Genomic DNA, 19,528 nt, shown 5'->3' with positions numbered 1-19,528 from the left:
CAACGCAATGAACTATTATTCATACCGATTAATGATTCAAGAGAATGAAGACAATCACATTTTGAAATGCCGTCAATTGTTTCACCAATACATCGTAGATATGTATGCAAAATCGAAACAGAATATTTGATATTCATCCATTTGAATCAGAACAAGCTTTGTTCTGAAAAATATGTTTATTTGCGAGATGCAGTTGTAAATGACAGTAATACAACTAACGTCGGAAGACTAACGATTTTGCCATCTTCATATACAGGCAGTCCACATCATATGCATGAGTATGCTTAAGATGCAATTGCGTATGTTTGTCACTACGGGCGTTCAGACCTATTCATTACATTCACGTGCAATCCAGCTTGGGACGATATACAGCAGATCTTATTTCCTTGCCAATCGCTGGTGGATAGGCATGACATCACAGCATGTGTTTTCAGACAGAAGCTGAAATTGCTGATGGATTTCATGGTAAAACATGAAGTATTTGGGTCTGTGTCCTGTAAAAAATTAATGAGCAACATCATAGAAGCAACAATCTTGACAGGACCTTTCAAAGGTGAAGATGTCCTCATTCCTTATATTCCTATGATTCCAATGAATATGCCATTTCAACATAAGAGATTGCAATTCCCAATTTGATTGGCATTTGCAATCACCATCAACAAAACTCAGGGTCAATCTTTAGAACTGTGCACTTTAGATCTATACACGAATTGCTTGTCACATGGACAATTATATGTTGCATGTTCTAGAGTCAGTGAACCAGGCAATCTCTATATCTGCACAGACAATGGAACAACAAAAAATACTGTACACCCACAAGCATTGTGATGTTAAACATATTAGAAACGTGCTCTAAATAGAAGACTGGATAAAGAAGATGTGGCACATATACACTATGGAATACTACTCAGCCATAAGAAATGATGACATCGGATCACTTACAACAAAATGGTGGGATCTTGATAACATTATACGGAGTGAAATAAGTAAATCAGAAAAAAACAAGAACTGCAGGATTCCATACATTGGTGGGACATAAAAACGAGACTAAGAGACATGGACAAGAGTGTGGTGGTTATGGGGGGTGGGGGGAGGGAAGGAGGGAGAGAGGGAGGGGGAGGGGCACAAAGAAAACTAGATAGAAGGTGACGGAGGACAATCTCTCTTTGGGTGATGGGTATGCAACAGAATTGAATGACAAGATAACCTGGACATGTTTTCTTTGAATATATGTACCCTGATTTATTGATGTCACCCCATTAAAATAAAAATTAAAAATTTAAAAAAAAAAGAAACGTGTGCTTTCTCTTTTCTTCTTTTCCATTTAACCAGACTGAGCCACAGCAACGTGTGGCCGGGTACAGCTAGTTCTTCTAAATACATCTCTCTATACTAGATCTTTCTATGATGTAAGTATATTTTAGTGTCCACATTAGTTTATGTTTTTTTTAAAAAACTCATAAACTCATAAATTTTTATATTCTGCAATGAAGTAAGATGATGGCCTTACTTAGAACTTCTATAGTCTATCCATTTGAAGATCATTTTGCTGTCTAAATGATGTTCCCCTATCGGATGGGGCACTATCATGTCTCACCACTGATGAAGGAAAAGATTTATAAATATGAATTTCACTATCTCAGTGGCAGAAATAATACAGCTATTGACACACAGCCTGATTTCTCCAGTTCAATAACCTATTCTAGAGATTCTGGGATAGTGCTTCAGTCTAATTTTATATTTAATTAAAAATATTTTCATGTGTCATTCAAGTATAAACTTCTTGTAAACTATTAAGGTATCATAGGTACCAGCTAAGCTGTAGCACATTGATAAAAGTCTGTTTTCAAGTTTTTGGGTTTCCAAAATTGGTATACTTCAAAAATTAAGTATTTTTTTGAGATTTTATATTTATTGTTTGTGATTAATTTTAGAGAAAAAGAAGGAGTAAGAGAAAGAGAGGAAAAGAAACATCTACTTGTCATTCTACCCATTCATGAATTTACTGATTGATTCTTTTATGTGCCCTGCCCAGAGGTTAAACCCACAACCCTGGTATATCAGAAGAATGTTCTAACCAACTAAGCTACCTGGCCAGAGTCAAGTATATTTTCATATAGAAAAATGGCTATGCTAGTCCTAATATCCATTCATACATTTTCAATACTCTGAATTATGGAAAAACACCCATTTAAAAATGAATTCATTCTTGCTCTGGGTGGGTTTTCTATCATTGTGATGTGATGACACTAAGTGTATCAACCTCTCCTTTCTAATTTTTATAGTTCAGAGTTGGTTTTTCCTGCTGATTTTTCCTAAATTGATTTGTATTCCAGTTTGGTGGTGAGAGCTGGGTGTCTGGGCGTCTGCCTACTTCGCTGCCATCTTTTCAGTCGTTCCTTTCCAATTTTTAATAATGAACAACTTTAAAATGTATTATCAATAGACAACATGAGTTTTGTCTATTATTAAGTAATTAAGAGAAGGTTAAAAATGCAAAAATGAATAATATGTCTGTGGATAAAGAGAGCAAGGTCATAAGGCTGGATTTTTTTCCATTAGGCTGAAATTATTATATAATATTATAAGAGTCAGCCTAGTTTTTCTCAAATGTTTCTGTTGTTTCACTAGTGTATGCTCCTTAAGCAATTGTTCTATAACAAAACTGATGAGTGGGGAGATTTCAAGGTAGGAGTTATAAGTTGGTTCACCTAATAGTTTATCATTTGTTTTTTGGGGATGTTTTTGTTTTGTTTTGTTTTTTTTGAAAAGCCACACTTTCCAGGAATTAATGTTATAACTGTAATATGGGATTTTATCACTTTGTGCATGACTTTTTGCATTTCTTTACACCCTGAACAATTTTACTGATTGCTTTTTAAAAGTTGCTGCCATTATATTATTAATTTGTTCAGAAATCCTCTGGGTCTGGTAGTTCATGTGTTGAAAGCTCTTCTCATACCAGGAAAAGAAAGTGGTGTCATAACACACCAAAGCTGTTGGGCTCCTACAGACATTAGTTTTCACCCCAGATCTAACAAGTGGGCGAAATACCACAATTTTGTTGTCTTACGTATGGAGTAGTGATAATGACCTCTCAAGGTGTTTACATGAAGAAAAGACAAGCCATTTTCAGGAAGAGTAACAAAGCATCTGGCTACTAATAGATACTTACCATGCAATTTCCTTTCTTTATTATTTGCCACTCAAGGCAGGTTGTAGGTTTGAATCTTTAACAAGTACAAATTCAATTCTAAGACGTTTTAACTTTCTTTTTTTTTTTATTTCTGTTTCATCTCTCTGTGATGTTTTAAATATTATAAAATCATACTTTTCCTATGTGCTTAATATATTTGTATACACTACAAATTTATATAAACAAAAGGCTGTAGAATGCTATACGCTAAAACCCATGTAAGGTGCTCTTTATGCATCATGGTGGGGCAGATAAGAAATATTTTGCTTACCCTATTAAAGATGGCCGCTTCCCATGCGGGGCGGCTAAATGCCCTTCTTGCTTGGAAGGGGCATGGTTATAATAATGTGTGTTGGGAGAGGGCTTTCGCACAAAAAAGTTTTAAAAGGAGGAGCTAAGAGGTCATTTGGAGAGAGATCATGTTGTTCCAGGAGAGAGTGGCCACTTTCTTGTAGGGAGGAAGAGTCCAGGCTGGATCAGGGCAGGGAGGCCACGTGGTAGAAGCAGCCAAAATGGCAGAAAGAGGAAGGAGAAACCAGTTCAAGAGGAGAAGGAGATGGGGAACAGAGGTGAATAAGACTGGGGAGGTGGAAGCCTTTGATTCTAGGAAAACTTAGATGAGCCAGTAGCTTTGTGAGCACTGAATGAGTGGGTTTTGGAGCTAGGTGTAATTGTTTTTACTCACCTGCCAAGTGCAAATCTAGAATAAAGGAAAATGGACCACCAGTTTTTGGCTCTGTTGATTCCTTACGGTTGGTCCAAATGAAACCTGAACCTGTGTTGGCCAGGCATCTTTGATGGCAGCCACAGATACTGGCCATACTTAAAGCCAACGTTGATAAGAGAGTTTTGCTTTATCTTATAATTTAGCACCTAATCTCCTGTGACTTGACCTTACCATCCAAAATGTTTTCACCTACAACTGGCATACACTCTCTCTCATCAGCCACAACAGATTTGGACTACTAGCACTTCCATCACCCAGTGCAGGCTTCCTCTCATCTGAATACCTTCTCTCTGTCCCTCCCGTTGGTGGTAACGTTTTACTTATTTAAACACAATGAGACTCTTGACAATTACTCGCATTTTCATTGATATACATATTTCACCTTTGAACTTCTCCATTCCATTCGCATTGCAAATAAAACCATTTTAATTAAATAGGGCTTTACACACTTTGCCCTGGTTTTACGTATACATTTTGCCGACAAAAGTAGATCATCTACTTTCAGCTATTAGAGAGATATACCTTGAAATTCTCTTGCACACTGATTAATTGAATAGGTTAAAAATTCAGGTCAAACTTACTAAAATAAAAAGCTTTCATTTTCTATTTTTCTTCTCTGTGTCCCTTATCTACCTGCAGCCCTAGTAGCAAATCCAAATATATCTTCACAATATCATACTCACTGCATAATAAAAATCTACCATGACACCATGTTACTAGGTCAAAACAAACAAACAAAAAATAAAATAAAATAAGGTTGATGCTGAGGTACTGGGATGAGTCTTGAAGACTCAGATACACTCTTCTTCTATCCAGAGGTGGCTCACCAAGCTTCATTCCATTTGTTCCTGCAGGTCATATGATTTAAAGGGTACCCCACTCACCATGTTATTTTCTCACTAAGCTGATTATACTACCCTTCCCTCTCCAATCTTCCATACTGCTTCTCAAAACAAGGACATATATCTTTTACTGTAGAAAGTTTTATTTTTCATAAACATAGGAAATCATAATAAGAGTAGGGCAAAGCTTATAATGCACATCCTACCAAGCTTCCAAAAATCTGATGAAGTTCTGTACAATAACTCTCCATACAACAGCCTTTGTAATTATTATTTTGGCATCTTATATTCCATAATTTAAAAAAAAAGTTTATACTGGACCTTCATTTATGGAAATGTAAATAAAAATTTCCAAACTCTTTGTTAGGTTTGACTCTGTTTCTCATGTAAAGACACTTCTCAACTTCACAGAGAAACGTGCTGTTTTGATAGTTCTGAAATAACTTCAAAACCACCAGGGCTACTTGAAACATAAAAGGTCCTTGGGTTCGGGCCCTAGAGATTGTTATTCATCAGTTATGGGACGGGGCCTAGACATCTCTATTTTTAACAAGCTCCCCTGTGGTTTTGACACACAGCGGAACACAAGATCTGGAAAACATGGCATTTTATTGTTAGCACAGAACAATGATGGTCACTTGTTTGACAGTTGACAGGCCCCCGTTCAAGTTATCAGCTCAGGGGAGCTTCCAAACAGCACCTGCATCTTCCTGTCCAAACTTATGTACCTAAAATGTGCATTTAGACAAAGCCCTGTTTCTATACCAAACTGAATCTAACCTAACCCCAAAGCATAATTCTTTCCAATAATTTAACAAGGATGGGGTAGAACTGCTTTGATATCACTAGCTGTGTTGGTCTTCACACAAGACAGATTTGTGAGGTCATCGACATTCAGTTCATTTGAGGTGGTTTTTACCCTAACCTATATCAAAACCGGTATTTCATAGATTTATTTATACCTGGTTGTCATACATTTTAATCCAGTGCTTCAGTACTGCAAGCATACCTACCTTCTATAAGTCATAAAATGACTATTGCTCTTTACTATTTTATAATGAGAGAAAACTGACAATTATTGCTTTACATACTAGCTTTCCAGAAGCTACTCTATCTCTGAAGTGGTAAGCAATCCTTTCATAGTAAAAATTCACACACACACACACACACACACAAATGAACTTTTTATCATATGCCTTGAAGTCAGTCTGATACATATTGTCCTAATTCTCATTCTTTTTTTTTAATCCAATGAGAAACAGGGAGGCAGAAAGGCAGACTCACACATGTGCCCGGAAAAAGGTCCCTTGGTAACCCACATTTGGGGCCAATATTATGCCCATCTGGGGCCACCGCTCCTTTCCTTGGCAACTGAGCTATTTTAGCACCTGAGGCGAGGCCATGGAGCCATCCTCAGCACCCAGGGCCATCTTGCTCATTCAAACCATGGCTGTGGGAGGAAGAGCAGGGTAGAGAAGCAAGTGGTTGCTTCTCCTGTGTTCCCTGACTGGAAATCAAACCAGGGACTTCCATATGATGGGTCAATGCTCAATGCTTGACTGCTGAGTCAACTGGCCATGGCCATTCTCATTCTTTTAAATGAAGAAGCAATATGTATATATCAATTTAATAGGACTTTATTTTGAAGTTAGCACCTATTCTATCTCTCCCCAAAACAAAATAATTTACATAGGTATCTATACTGTATATTTCTAATTTTTTCAAGTTCACAATTACTGTTCATGAACAACAGCTAAGTTCTAAGCCACAGTGCAGACCTGCAGAAAAAAACTGTAAACAATTAAGGCAAAATTTAGAATACCAAGAGATTATTAACCAAATAATCCTACTTCATGAGAAGCCATTGCAATAATGCTGCCAAAAGAGTACATCAATTTTTTACTTGCCATTAAGATTTGCATTATAAATGCCAAATATATTATTGATAATTAGGCATAAACATATAAAGAAAAGAAAAATTCTATTAAATAAGTATATTGCCATCTAGGAAAAAAGTTAATGCTGTGAAAATATTTTATAAAACTAGACTTAAATCAGAGTGCTCAGATATATATTTTTTTACTTATCTGTTTACAGTGCTTAAAAAAACTTGGAGTCTATTGTCTTCCAAACAGATCATATTTTAAGACACAGAGTTGTAGCACTAAAATTTTTGTTTTAGTTTTCAAAGAATCACCTATTGCTACTATTTTTATTATCCCTCTTAAAACAAATGTATCTATCTATTAGAATGGAAAGTAACAAAATTACAAAGAAAAACTATAAAACTTCCAACCAGAAGATCAATGGATATATCAAAAATTCATTCCAGACCAGAAAAACATTTTATGAGTTTGTTTTTTTATCTCAAATAAGTACCTTTTCTACAAGTATATCATATATGTAGAATGCTTTGTGCACTACAAACATTAGTAATGTGATTAACACACTCATACGCAAATTTAGTTTCAAAATCATTTTCAGAAAAATAGAATAGGCAGCCATAAATCATCAAGTAGGGTTGGCAACTTTCCTAAATTGATATCTACGGTCAGGTATATGCATTCCACTTAATCACTGAGAAACAACTACTCCATCAATAACAGTGACAGTCCACAACCAAGTCAATAAGCAAAAAATTAATAACATTTAATATATGAGTTATTAAAACTAATATTAATTCATTGTTATTTACTAGTCACTATGCTAAAGACTTTACATGGATTATTTAACTAAATTTGAATAATATTTATTATTTTTATTTTTTTCTATATGGTCCACATTGTCAAGATAACAGCTAAAATTCCTCTGCTTTATTTACTATACAGACTTCACTGTCTCTGTTAGTAAGACCTTAGAATATAGTCATTAAAAGAAAGAACAAATATTTCCCTTAGAAATTTTAATTCTGATTTTATAGGATAAATTCATTAATATAGCAGCACCATGTGCCAAGTATGGAAGAAAAAAAGAAACAAGACAAGAATTCTTTCACAAAAAGATGCCAAACATTTAGAGAGAAGGAAAGACAGACAGACCTTGATTCCTACTTCAATGAGGGACTTAGGAGTAAGTAGAAAGCCAAGGACAGAGTATCCAATAAAGAAGAAACAAGGTAGTTGGGAATATGATTCCATGTTTACTACTTAACTTACACGGGCTAAAATAGCCAAGATTCCATTAATGGAATTTTAACGAGTTTCATTTTAGACGCATTAGCTAGCATAGAAGTAAAAATTACAACTATAATGACCTTGCGTTAAAAAATGGAAATTACCTCTTTCACATATATCTTTATTGTTTTTCCTCAAGTTACTCTAAGATACAAATTATAAAATACATCAGTTTCAAAACGTATACGCAAATATATATATAAAGTGGCTTAGATAGTAATATAATTTTTATTATAACTTCAATGTTTTGAATAGTTAAAGCCTGAAAGGATCTTAATATTATAAAATCTCCAAAATATTATGATGATAGTGTTTCTGGACATAAATGAAATGTTCCTAAATCAACATTTCTTTTGTTCATTTTTAATGAAAGGCACATTTGAATGTTTTTAATAGAGTGAGCTGTTATAAATGTCAAAACATTAGAATATGGCATAAATAAATATAATAAGTGTCATCTCAAAAATAAATTAGTTCTTATTTCAAAATAAATTATTTTAGCCTGACCAGGTAGTGGTGCAGTGGACAGAGCATGGAACTGGGATGTGAAACCCAGGTTCTAGACCCCAAAGTTACTAGATTGAGCGCAGGCTCATCTGGTTTGAGCAAGGCTCGCCAGCTTGAGCCCAAGGTTGCTGGCTTGTGCAAGGGGTCACTCGGTCTGCTGTAGCCCTCCGGTCAACACACATATGAGAAGCAATCAATGAACAACTAAGGTGCTGCAATGAAGAATTGATGCTGCTCATCTCTCTCCCTTCCTGTCTGTTGTCCCACTCTGTCCCTCTCTCTGACTCTGTCTCTGTCACCAGAAAAAAAAAAAATAATAATTGTTATTTTAAGCTCTATACCAGGGGTAGGGAACCTTTTTGGCTGAGAGAGTCATGAACGCCACATATTTTAAAATGTAATTCCGTGAGAGCCATATAGTATGTTTAACACTAAATACAAGTAAGTGTATGCATTTTATGTAAGACCAACACTTTTAAAGTACAATAAGTCTCTGAATTCTTTTTAATAACATTGTTATGCTGTTGCTAACCAGTGATGAATAAAGTACTTCTTACCACTAATGCGACTTCAGGTGCTGCATGGTTTTGCTGATGGCTTTGTAGTCTGGTTGATATGTGGTAAGGTTAAGCTTCATGCAGACATTGAGACTTCCATTCATTAAACGGGATCGTAGGTTGGACTTAACATTCTTTAGATGTGAGAAAGACTGCTCACATGCATACATAGAGCCAAACATTGTCAGTACAGCAATACTCTCATGCTGCAGTGTGTGGTATGTGACGGGAAGCGCATTCCAAGTTCTGATAATCAGTTGGTCCGAGGGTTGAAGTGTTTTCATTTCTCCCCATTTATGTTTGCTCACTAACTCTGCTTGCTGTTATGTAAGTCTTTCCAATTCTTCATCCAGTTACTTGAATTTATTTACCCACATGTCTGAGGCCTTCAGGTCAGCAGCTTGTAGCTCAAAATCTCTGATGGAGACACCGGGGATGTAACTCAGGTCAGTGCTCTCTCCACTGCACACTCGTGTGGATGGGTGATGAACTTAAAAGACAAGTGCGCTACAAAATTCTCCAAAGCGCGCTTTGAATGACTGCAGGAGATTAGATGTGAAGCCCACTAGCTGCTGGAGATCAAGATGTTGAGCAGGGTCACTTGCTGTGCATGCATCTTTAAACTCTCCCAGTTTTTCAAAGTGCAGTAAATGACCTGTTTCAATGTCAGCGATGAAGAATTCCAGCTTGTTTTCAAATGTAAACACTGTTTGTTGAAGGGATAAGACTGTATTTCCAACACCTTGCATTTTCACATTGAGCTGGTTCAGATACTCAGTCATGTTCACGAGATAGTAGAACTTCAGGAGCCACTCAGTGTTAGCTAATTCAGGATGTTCGACGTTTTTCATTTCAAGAAAAGTCCGGATTTCACTCAGACAAGCTGTGAAACAGCTAAGCACCTTCCCTCTTGACAACCAACACACATTGCTGTGCAGAAGCAGACCAGGTAATTATTCCCAACTTTATCCAGCAGTGTTTTAAACTGGTGATCATTTAAAGCTCGGGCAACAATAAAGTTGATCACCTGAATAACCAGTGACATCACCTCACCAAGCTGCTCGCCACACATCTGAGCACAAAGCGCCTCCTGATGTAGGATGCAGTGAAAACTTAGGATGGGTCTCTTTTCATGTTCACAAAAAAGGTTTACGAATCCTCTGTTTTTCCCCACCATGCACGGAGCACCATCAGTAAACATCGAAAATAAGTTTATCCATCGTTAGATTTTTTTCTTTAGTGAACTCAGTGAAAGACTTGAATAAATCCTCCCCTCTTGTTGTCTCTTTCATAGGCAAAACAGCAAGACTTTCCTCACGTACTGTGTCACCGACAGCATACCTTGCAATCACGATGAGCTTGCATCTGTTGACTCATCCAAAGCAAGAGAAAAGAATGGTGCTGCATTTATGTCCTTCACTTGTGTTGCCTCAATTTGATTTGCCATCATGATTGTACGATTGTGAACAGTTCTTGCCAACAGAGGCATGTTTTTTTATTCATTTGATTATCTTATCTTTATCTGAAAAGTCATCAAAAAGTTCATTGGCAACATCAAACATGAATGTTTTGGCACACTCTCCATCTGTGAATGGCTTTTCGTTTCTCACAATTACTAATGCACCAGCAAAGCTAGCTAAATTCCAGTCACCTTGTTGGGTCCAAACACAGAGTTGCTGCTGACTAGCTTACACTCTGCCCAGTAGCTCTTGACAAGCTTTCTTCCTGCTGTCCCCCACTGGATATTTCAATGCAAATGTAATATGGCGTGTGTCAAAGTGCCATTTTATATTTGATCATTTCATCGATGCAATTTTATCATTGCATATTAGACACACTGCAGAACCTGCTCTTTCCACAAAGGCGAATTCCTCTGTTCATTCCTGCTGAAAAGTACGATACTCCTCATCTTTTTTCTTTTAGCCATCTTCTTTGTCAAAAGGGTTTCTGCAATTAGCTAGCTGATTACTTGATTAAAAGAAGGGAAGTACTTCCTGATCTCACAATGACCCATGTACATTACGCATTATCCAATAAAAATTTGATGTCCCGGAGGATAGCTGTGATTGGCTCCAGCCACCCCGCAAGCATGAACATGAGTGGTAGGAAATAAATAGATTGTAATACATGAGAATGTATTATATTTTTAACATTATTATTATTTTTATTAAAGATTTGTCTGCAGGCCAGATGCAGCCATCAAATGAGCTACATCTGGCTCGTGAGCCATAGGTTCCTGACCCCTGCTCTATACCAATAGAAATTTAAAGAACATTGCTAACTTTATAAGACATGTTTGTGCCTCAGTGAAGAATGGCCATGTTTTGTTTTCAGTATATAGAATGCTAAAAACAATAGGTTCAGATAAGTTTCACTATTATTTTTCTAGGTAGAATTGAAACCATAGAAAGTTGTTTTTTTTTAACTCTGGAATCTATGTTCAAGTGAAATAAGTTGTGAGGCTAAAGCTCATTGTGAGATATAACTGATGCAAGCTAACTTTAATATAGAAGTGTATGACAAAGGACAATGGAGAAATGCATTATCCAGTCACCACGTAGGAAGCTCTATCATTGCTTGTATTTGCATGTGTCATTCAAACCACCAAATTTGAAAACGGTCTTGTCTTACAGGAATAACATATATTTTCATTAAAAAGATAGAGTGGCAAAGAATTTTATGAATTTCTTTTTATCTGTAACACTGAACTTAAAATTGATCAGTACATAGATGTAGGCTAAGAGTGCACATGCAGTAATATACTTGGAGAAAACGAATTTCAGAAAAGAAATCATAGTCTAAGATGATATCTTCCTATTGTTTTCAAATATCCTGTTCATAGCCAACAAATTATTTCCACGTGAAAGTTATAGAGGTGAATCTGAGTCAGAGTTTCATTATGACACTAACCTAGGACTCAGTCACTTTCTTAAAATATTCTGTATTCTTATCATATCATTAGGTAGAACACTTGCCTCAGAGAATGTTCTTACACACTGGAAAATGTCTCTGCTGCATAATTTGAGGAGCCCCTCAAGGTGTTACTCATGAAGATTTCTGATTTGAAATACCAGATAATATCACAGTCGGTGAGTTTTTATTGCTTATATTTCAATATTAGTGTTTTCTGCATTATCCCACTCTGACCTGAACGTCCAAAGTCAATTATAAGGTATAAACCCTGAATGAAACTTGAGCAGGATGTTAGTAAAAAAAAAAAAATGTACTCCCATGTTTAAAATATTTTTTCTAACTTTAGGGCAATCAAATTTTTAGGTATAGTTTTGAAATTTATTTATATAGATTAATTTGTTTGTTGTTGTTTTTTAACTTTTAACTGGCACTGAAAAGTTAAATGAGCCTCAGAATAATTACAGTTTTTGATTTAAAAGTCCTTCGAGGCACCTGACCTGTGGTGGAGCAGTGTATAATGTGTCAGCCCGGAATGCTGAGGCTGCCTGTTTGAAACCCCGGACTTGCCAGGTCAAGGCACATATAGGAAGCAACTATGAGATAATGCTTCCTGCTCCTTCCCTCCTTCCCTGTCCCTCAATCTTCTCTCTCTAAAATGATAAGTAAAATCTTTAAAAGTTTATTAAGGCAAACACATTATTTAATAAAAGGTGTTAAATAACATGATGTTACGCATTGCTTATTATATGTTTAGATATAAAATATGAAGTGTTTATTGAATGGATGGATGGACACAAATATACATAAAAATATTTGGCAGAATTGTTAAAACCTGGGGTTGTCAAGGAACATTAGCTTTCCTAAAAAGGAGAGAGCTGGAGTGTGACACACAAAAATTAAGGCACATTCTTAAAATTTCAAGTAGTTTGGTTTATCTTGAAAATTTGTTGCAGTGGGCAAAAGAGGATTGGAGGAAGGGGCAGAAAAATGCAAGTGAGATTTGATACAATTTGTACAGCAACTGAGTTTATATAATTTTTTATGTCAATGATTCTTTATAACAAAAAAATATTTTTTAAAAGAGAAAGAGACATACGGACAGAAAGGAAGGGAGAGATGGGAAGCATCAACTCATAGTGTGGCACTTTAATTTGTCATTGATTGTATTCTCATATGTGCCTTGATGGGGGAAGGGGATTCAAGCCAAGCCAGTGACCCCTTGCTCAAGCCAGCAACCTTTGGCACAAGTCAATGACCATGGGTCATGTCTATGATCCCATATTCAAGCCGGTGACCTTGAGTTCAAACTCGTGAGCCTGCACTCAAGCCAGCGACTGTGGAGTTTTGAACCTGGGCCCGCAGTGTTCCAGGTCAATGCTCTGTACAGGGCACTACCCACCTGGTCAGGTGCAAGTATTTTTATTTAGGCATTTGAATCATATTATCTCTAAAAGTTAAAAGTACAATGTAGAAGTGATGTGACACAAGGGGACAAGTTTCAGGTTGATGAGTCAGCAGTTACAGAAAAGAAGCATACAGTGGTATATTTACTGTAAGAAACCCTTTGCCTACTCTAGGGAATATTGACATTTTTAGAGTGATCTTTCTAAAGCTGACAGTTCACTGTGTCATCCCCTTGCCTCTATTTCTATTTTTATATGACTTCCTATGGCCTTAACACTAAAGCTCTCACTTCTTTGGAAGAAATGCAAAAACCTTCAAGATATGGCATAAAGCTAAGGCTTTATGTCCTTCCACATAATTGGACATCTTATTTATCTCCCAAACCTTCACTTGTCTACAGCACAGACTCTAAAACTTCCCTGCTTGTGTATGCTCTTAGTTTTTATCAACGTAAAACTTCATAATTTTGGACAGGTTGCTTAATTTATTTTAAATAATCCTTTAAAAATTGCCCAGCGATGCCATCTGGGGAATGAGAATGAGAATTAAAATAATTTCCTCATAGGGTTCTTCTGGGGTCTTGAAAATTTCATGACAATTCATTATTGCAGAATCTGGGACCTTCATTCAAGAAATACTTATTGATTGCCACTGATGTGCTACTTACCATTTTAGATGCTGTAGCTATAGAAGCAAAAAATATAGGAATAATCTCTACTTTCATGGATTCTACTGAGTGTAATTGGTAAGTAAATACCAGTTGCTATTATTAATAATGATGCTTCAAGACTTAGTTTAATTGACTGTCCTTCCAGGAAACCTCCTCTTATTACTCCAACTCTTTTAAAAGCTAACACCTTTCATTGTAAGTGATTATAACCTCCTTCAGCTGTCCTCCTATCCTAAGGCAACAACCATGGCTTGTTTGCCCTTTCTTGCCAGCTTCCAGCATACTGCGTGGCCCGCGGTTGGAGCTCCAAGTGCCTTCGTGGAAGAGTGGTGTATGCCATTTCAATACTGGGTAAGCGGCGTCAGCACAGCCCATTCCAATCCACTTGTACTTTAAAATCTTTGTTTTGATGCTACAATCCAGCCTGTTGCCCTAAATAATTCTTTAGATTCAATGATACTTAAGAAATGACTTTTAACTTCTATCGCTATGGGATAGATGTTGAGGAAATTTGCCACGTGTTAAAGAAGTAATCAAAATGACTTATAACCTGAAATTGTGTATATTAGGTTTACACATACACACTTACACACACACACTATCTGAATGAGAGATGCAACCTTTAGGAGAGGAGAACCCTTTGCTTTTATTACTGCTGTATTCCCAGAGCAATACCTGACATACAGTGTGTCCGTAAAGTCATAGTGAACTTTTGACCAGTCACAGGAAAGCAACAAAAGATGATAGAAATGTGAAATCTGCATCAAATAAAAAGAGAACTCTCCCAGTTTCATACCTGTTCACTGCAGTTCGATGTGGGATCATACACAGATTTTTTTAGGGCTCCTTAGATAGCTATCCCGTATAGCCTCTACAGACTCGTTACTGACTGATGGCCTACCAGAACGGGGTTTTTCCACCAAGCTGCCGGTTTCCTTCAACTGCTTATCCCACTGAGTAATGTTATTCCTATGTGGTGGCGCTTCATTATAAATGCGCCGATATTCACATTGAACTTTGGTTACAGATTCGAATTTAGCGAGTCAGAGAACACACTGAACTTTCCTCTGTACTGTCCACATCTCGACTGGCATGGCCGTAGGCTGCTCCGCTGTATACACGGTGTTACATCATCATCTGCACATGCGCACATGCTGCCACATCATCCTACAGAAACTGGGAGGGTTTTCCTTTTATTTGGTGCAGATTTCACATTTCTATTGTCTTTTGTTGCTTTCCTGTGACCCGTCAAAAGTGCACCAAGACTTTACGGACACACTGTATAGTATGTATTCAATCTTTGTGGAAGGGAGAAATAAAGAAAGGAGGACGGGTAGAAGGAAGTGTATAAAAGTCTAGGTTGCTTTATTCAGTTAGCTTGTATGCTTCTGTAAAACTAATCTAAAATATACACATGCGTGTATTAAATATATATAAACATATACTTATAAATGTGATATATATTAAAATAAATATAATGTATTTTAATTTTTATATATGCTTTATATTTAAATATATGACTTGGCTTGTTACAGCTTTTATTTAGAAAACTATTAGTATTTTCATTTTAAATTGAAAGATATACTCATTTAGGATTGAAAATCAAAGGTGAGCCAGACAAGTGGAGGCCCAGTGGATAGAATGTAGACCAGGGACACTGAGCTTACAGGTTTTAAATCCCTGAGGTCGCCAGCTTGAGTGTGTGCTTGCCAGTTTATGCTCAAGGTTGAAGGCTTGCAGGATCATTGACGTGATCCCACGGTCACCAGCTTGAAGCCCAAGGTTGCTGGCTTAAGCCCAAGGTCACTGGCTTGAGAAAGGGGTCACTTGGTTTGGCTTGAGCCTTCCAGTCAAGGCACACATGAGAAAGCAGTCAATGAACAACTAAGGTGAAGTCACTATAAGTTGATGCTTTTCAACTCTCTCTTTCCTTTCTCCCTTGCTATCTCTATCTCGAAAAAAAAAGAGAAAGAAAGAAAGAAGGAAGAAAGGAAAGAAGGAAGGAAGGAAGGAAGGAAGGAAGGAAGGAAGGAAGGAAGGAAGGAAGGAAGGAAGGAAGGAAGGGAGGGAGGGAGGGAGGGAGGGAGGGAGGGAGGGAGGGAGGAAAAGGAAAGGAAAGAGAGAGAGAGAGAAAGAAAGAGAGGAAGAAAGAAAGAAAGAAATCAAATGTGAAATAAAGTTTATTTCATCAAATTATCAGAGCATAGTTGCCCTTTGAACAACATGGTTTGGACCACATGGGTCGACTTATACGATAATTTTAAAAATAAATACTATAAATGTATTTTCTCTTTATGATACTTAAATAACACTTTCTTCTCTTTAGCTTACTTTCAGTTTATTTTATCAGTAAGTTTTTCAGTCAACAGTTGGTTATTAGTGGTTAAGTCTTTGGGGTGTTAAAAGTTATATGAAGATTTTCTACGGTGCTGGGGGTCAACCCCCAGCCCCTTGTTCAGTACAAGTTCAAGGCAGGTCAACTGTAATTGAAATCAGACTGTTCAGTCTCCAGTCAACACGACAAACCTTTAGCTGATGGCAGCTTATTTTCTGTTGGCTACAAAAAGACATGCATCTTTATGTCTAATAACACAAGCCTAGAGATACAGGAAAATGAACAGTCATACTGCAAAAGTGATATGCTGGTTAATATATGTTAATAAACTAAATCCTTCACATACATAATTATTTCTCTGCTATTCTTACTACACAGAAAAACTGACCCAAATATTTAGATAAAAATCTATCTAAGGGGGAACAAACTGAGTTACAACCTTTTGAAAACAGGTAAGGAAAAGATATTTCACTGAGACGTCTATGAGTCACTCCCAGAGTCTTGGATGTTAATAACTGTGTATGTATGTAAATCATATTTTTGTATATGACCAAATCATTCACTTGCTAGTAGGCTTTGCATACCATTTAGACCAGGGGTTTCAAACTCGCGGCCTGCGGGCCGCATGCGGCCCGCCGAACAATTTTGTACTGATTTTTTTTTGTTTTCAATTGCAGTGAGAAAAGTGTTGCGTAACAGTTGCCTTTTGTAGACCTAGTGCGGCCCGCCTAATGGCTGTGATCTTGCTCTGCGGCCCACATGCTGAGTTGAGTTCGAGACCCCTGATTTAGACAGTTCTTGTATGTCAGAAAGCTGACCAGGGCTCTCTTCCTCAAACATCTGGAAGGGTCAGGTTGTTAAATTAATTTACCGTTCAGTAATAACTCTTCAATTTGATTGTGTCAGTTTAAACCGCTTCAGCCAATTTCCACCATCACAAATGCAGGTCTATTTTGCTAAGCATCTAGATTTCAGGAGAGATTTTAGGAAATTTTACTACGATACAAAATCTTCTATTTTTAGATATTTTAAACAAATTTAATTTTTAGAAGGGAGAGTTGGCCCTTGCCAGTTGCTCAGTCATTGGGACATTGGCCTAGAGTATTGATGTCCTGGGTTCGATTCCTGGTCAGGACACACAAGAGAAGTGACCATCTGCTTCTTTGTCCCTCCCTCACCCGCTTGTCTCCTTCATCCTTCCCGCAGCCAGTGGCTTGCTCGGTTGGTCTGAGTGTGTCAGCCTCAGGTGCTAAAGATAGCTCGGTACTCAAGCTTGGCCCCAGAAGAGCCTGTCAGGTGAATCCTGGTTGGGCACATGTGGGAGTCTGCCTCTCTCTCTGCCCTTCTCTAACCTAAAAAAAGGAAAAATTAATAAAAATTAAAAGAATCAAAGAGAGAGAGAGAGACCTTACAGACGAAATAATAGAGAGTTTAGCATGGCCTCTGGCTGGACTATGAGGTGCTGAATTTGCGCACATACACAGACAGACTCCAAAATGTGGGATTCAGTTTTTAAGGCTCAATGGGCCCCGATGATTTAAAGTATAGGTTTTACAGTTTAAACTTCTTTGTTTCTCTGAGTTTTTTCCGCCTCTCAAAGCTTCTCATGATGATAGGAAAGCCCCGAGGAGTTGGTTTCAAAAGATTAGATGGTGTTATATGAACATATATCCACCAAGCCAGTAATCTTGTTCTTGTATATAAAGCATGGACTAAACTACTTATTGAGACTTTACAGTATACTACAAAACCAAATTAAGACATACATACATATATATATATATGTATCCCCATGTACAATGTGCAACCAGGGATAGTTTTAGTAACAATCAGGAGAAAACTAGTCAAAAAGAATTTTTTTTTCTGTAAGAGACAGAGAGAAAGACAGAGACAGAGAGAAAGACAGACAGACAGGAAGAAGAGAAATGAGAGGCATCAATTCTTCACTGCAGCATCTTAATTATTCACTAACTGCTTTCTCATATGTGCCTTGACTGGGGGGCTACAGCAGAGCAAGTGATCCCTTCCTTAAGCCAGTGACCTTGGGCTCAAGCCAGTGAGAACTTGGCTTCAAGCCCTTGACCTTTGGGCTCAAGTCAGCAACCGTGGGGTCATATCTATGATCCCACGCTCAAGCCAGCGACCTCAGGGTTTCAAACCTGGGACCTCTGTGTCCCAGTTCAATGCCCTATCCACTGCGCCACTGCCTGGTGAGTCTCAAAAAGAAATTTTAAGTGTAATTCATTTGCCCCAATTGAAATGACTGTGCAGTGGGCAGATGGAACATTCAAGTGACCTTGATTAACACGGCAGGGTTATTTCTGATCTTTCCCTGCACACACCATTTATTCTTCCCTTGAGCTCTTCCAAGGGTGCTCTTCTGCATTGCTGCCTGGGCCGTGTCATCACATGCTCTGACATCTGCCAGTTTGGAGGCAGAAGCTGCCATTGTGGAGTCTAAGTTTAAACCATTGCAACCTTTGGGAATTCGCCGAGCAGAAATTTCTCTGACACTTGAAAACTTTAAAGTCTCCAGCAAAGTCTTACATAGAATTTACCAGGCAACCTAGCCAGATTTTCAGGTCCTTATTTTCATTTAACTGCATGTTATCAGAGATTTATTTAGTTTATTCAAATAAAAATTGAGGGATTTTTAAAATTGTTATTATGAATGAACTAGAACTGCCATTAAAATCATCTGAACTATGGGCAGTTGCTAGAAACCAGACAAATTGTATCTCTGTGTCTTTTCCTCTCACACCACACAATAAGGGGAAACAAAATTCTTTTTTGTATATTCTTTGAAATAGAATATTGACTATTAATTTAAGCACCATTTACTGGGGAGAACATATAAAAAGTTTTTCAGCTCTAAATTAACTTGTTTAAAAACAAGAATAACACGACTGTACACTCAAGCTTCTAACCAGTATTAAAAGTAGCAGTAGATCCACTAAAGTGAAAATTAACCTGTTTTGATTTATGTGTGACATTTGGAGTCTGGATGCGTTTGCTAAGCAGTCATTACTGAATGCATTCTCTTATCCACTGCCTAGTTGTATAAAGGGGAACAGAGTAAAACAGGCAAAGCTATGTGTTCTGCTTATAGCAGGCACGGCCAACATACGGCCCACGGGCGGAATGAGTTTATGCAGCCCGCGATTAAATTTTCAATATTCTCCGCACCACACACTGTGGAAATGA

At 37.3% G+C, this 19,528-nt stretch overlaps 1 protein-coding gene and 1 long non-coding RNA gene across 20 annotated transcripts in view; one reads left to right on the top strand and one right to left on the bottom strand.

The window, feature by feature from the left end:
* The window catches only part of LOC136312030 (uncharacterized), a 139,986-nt gene extending 127,906 nt beyond the window's left edge, over positions 1-12,080 (top strand). Inside the window, exon 4 of the long non-coding RNA XR_010726875.1 lies at positions 11,965-12,080. This is a non-coding gene — a long non-coding RNA (uncharacterized lncRNA). The remainder of the gene's footprint in view (positions 1-11,964) is intronic.
* Positions 1-19,528, bottom strand: part of ROBO2 (roundabout guidance receptor 2) — a 1,433,919-nt gene that overhangs the window by 1,323,233 nt on the left and 91,158 nt on the right. The window lies entirely within an intron of this gene.

Source organism: Saccopteryx bilineata, chromosome 8, assembly GCF_036850765.1.
Source record: "Saccopteryx bilineata isolate mSacBil1 chromosome 8, mSacBil1_pri_phased_curated, whole genome shotgun sequence".
Taxonomy (NCBI): domain Eukaryota; kingdom Metazoa; phylum Chordata; class Mammalia; order Chiroptera; family Emballonuridae; genus Saccopteryx; species Saccopteryx bilineata.
The sequence above is the reverse complement of the archived record's forward strand: the minus strand, read 5'-3'. Positions and strand labels throughout refer to the sequence as shown.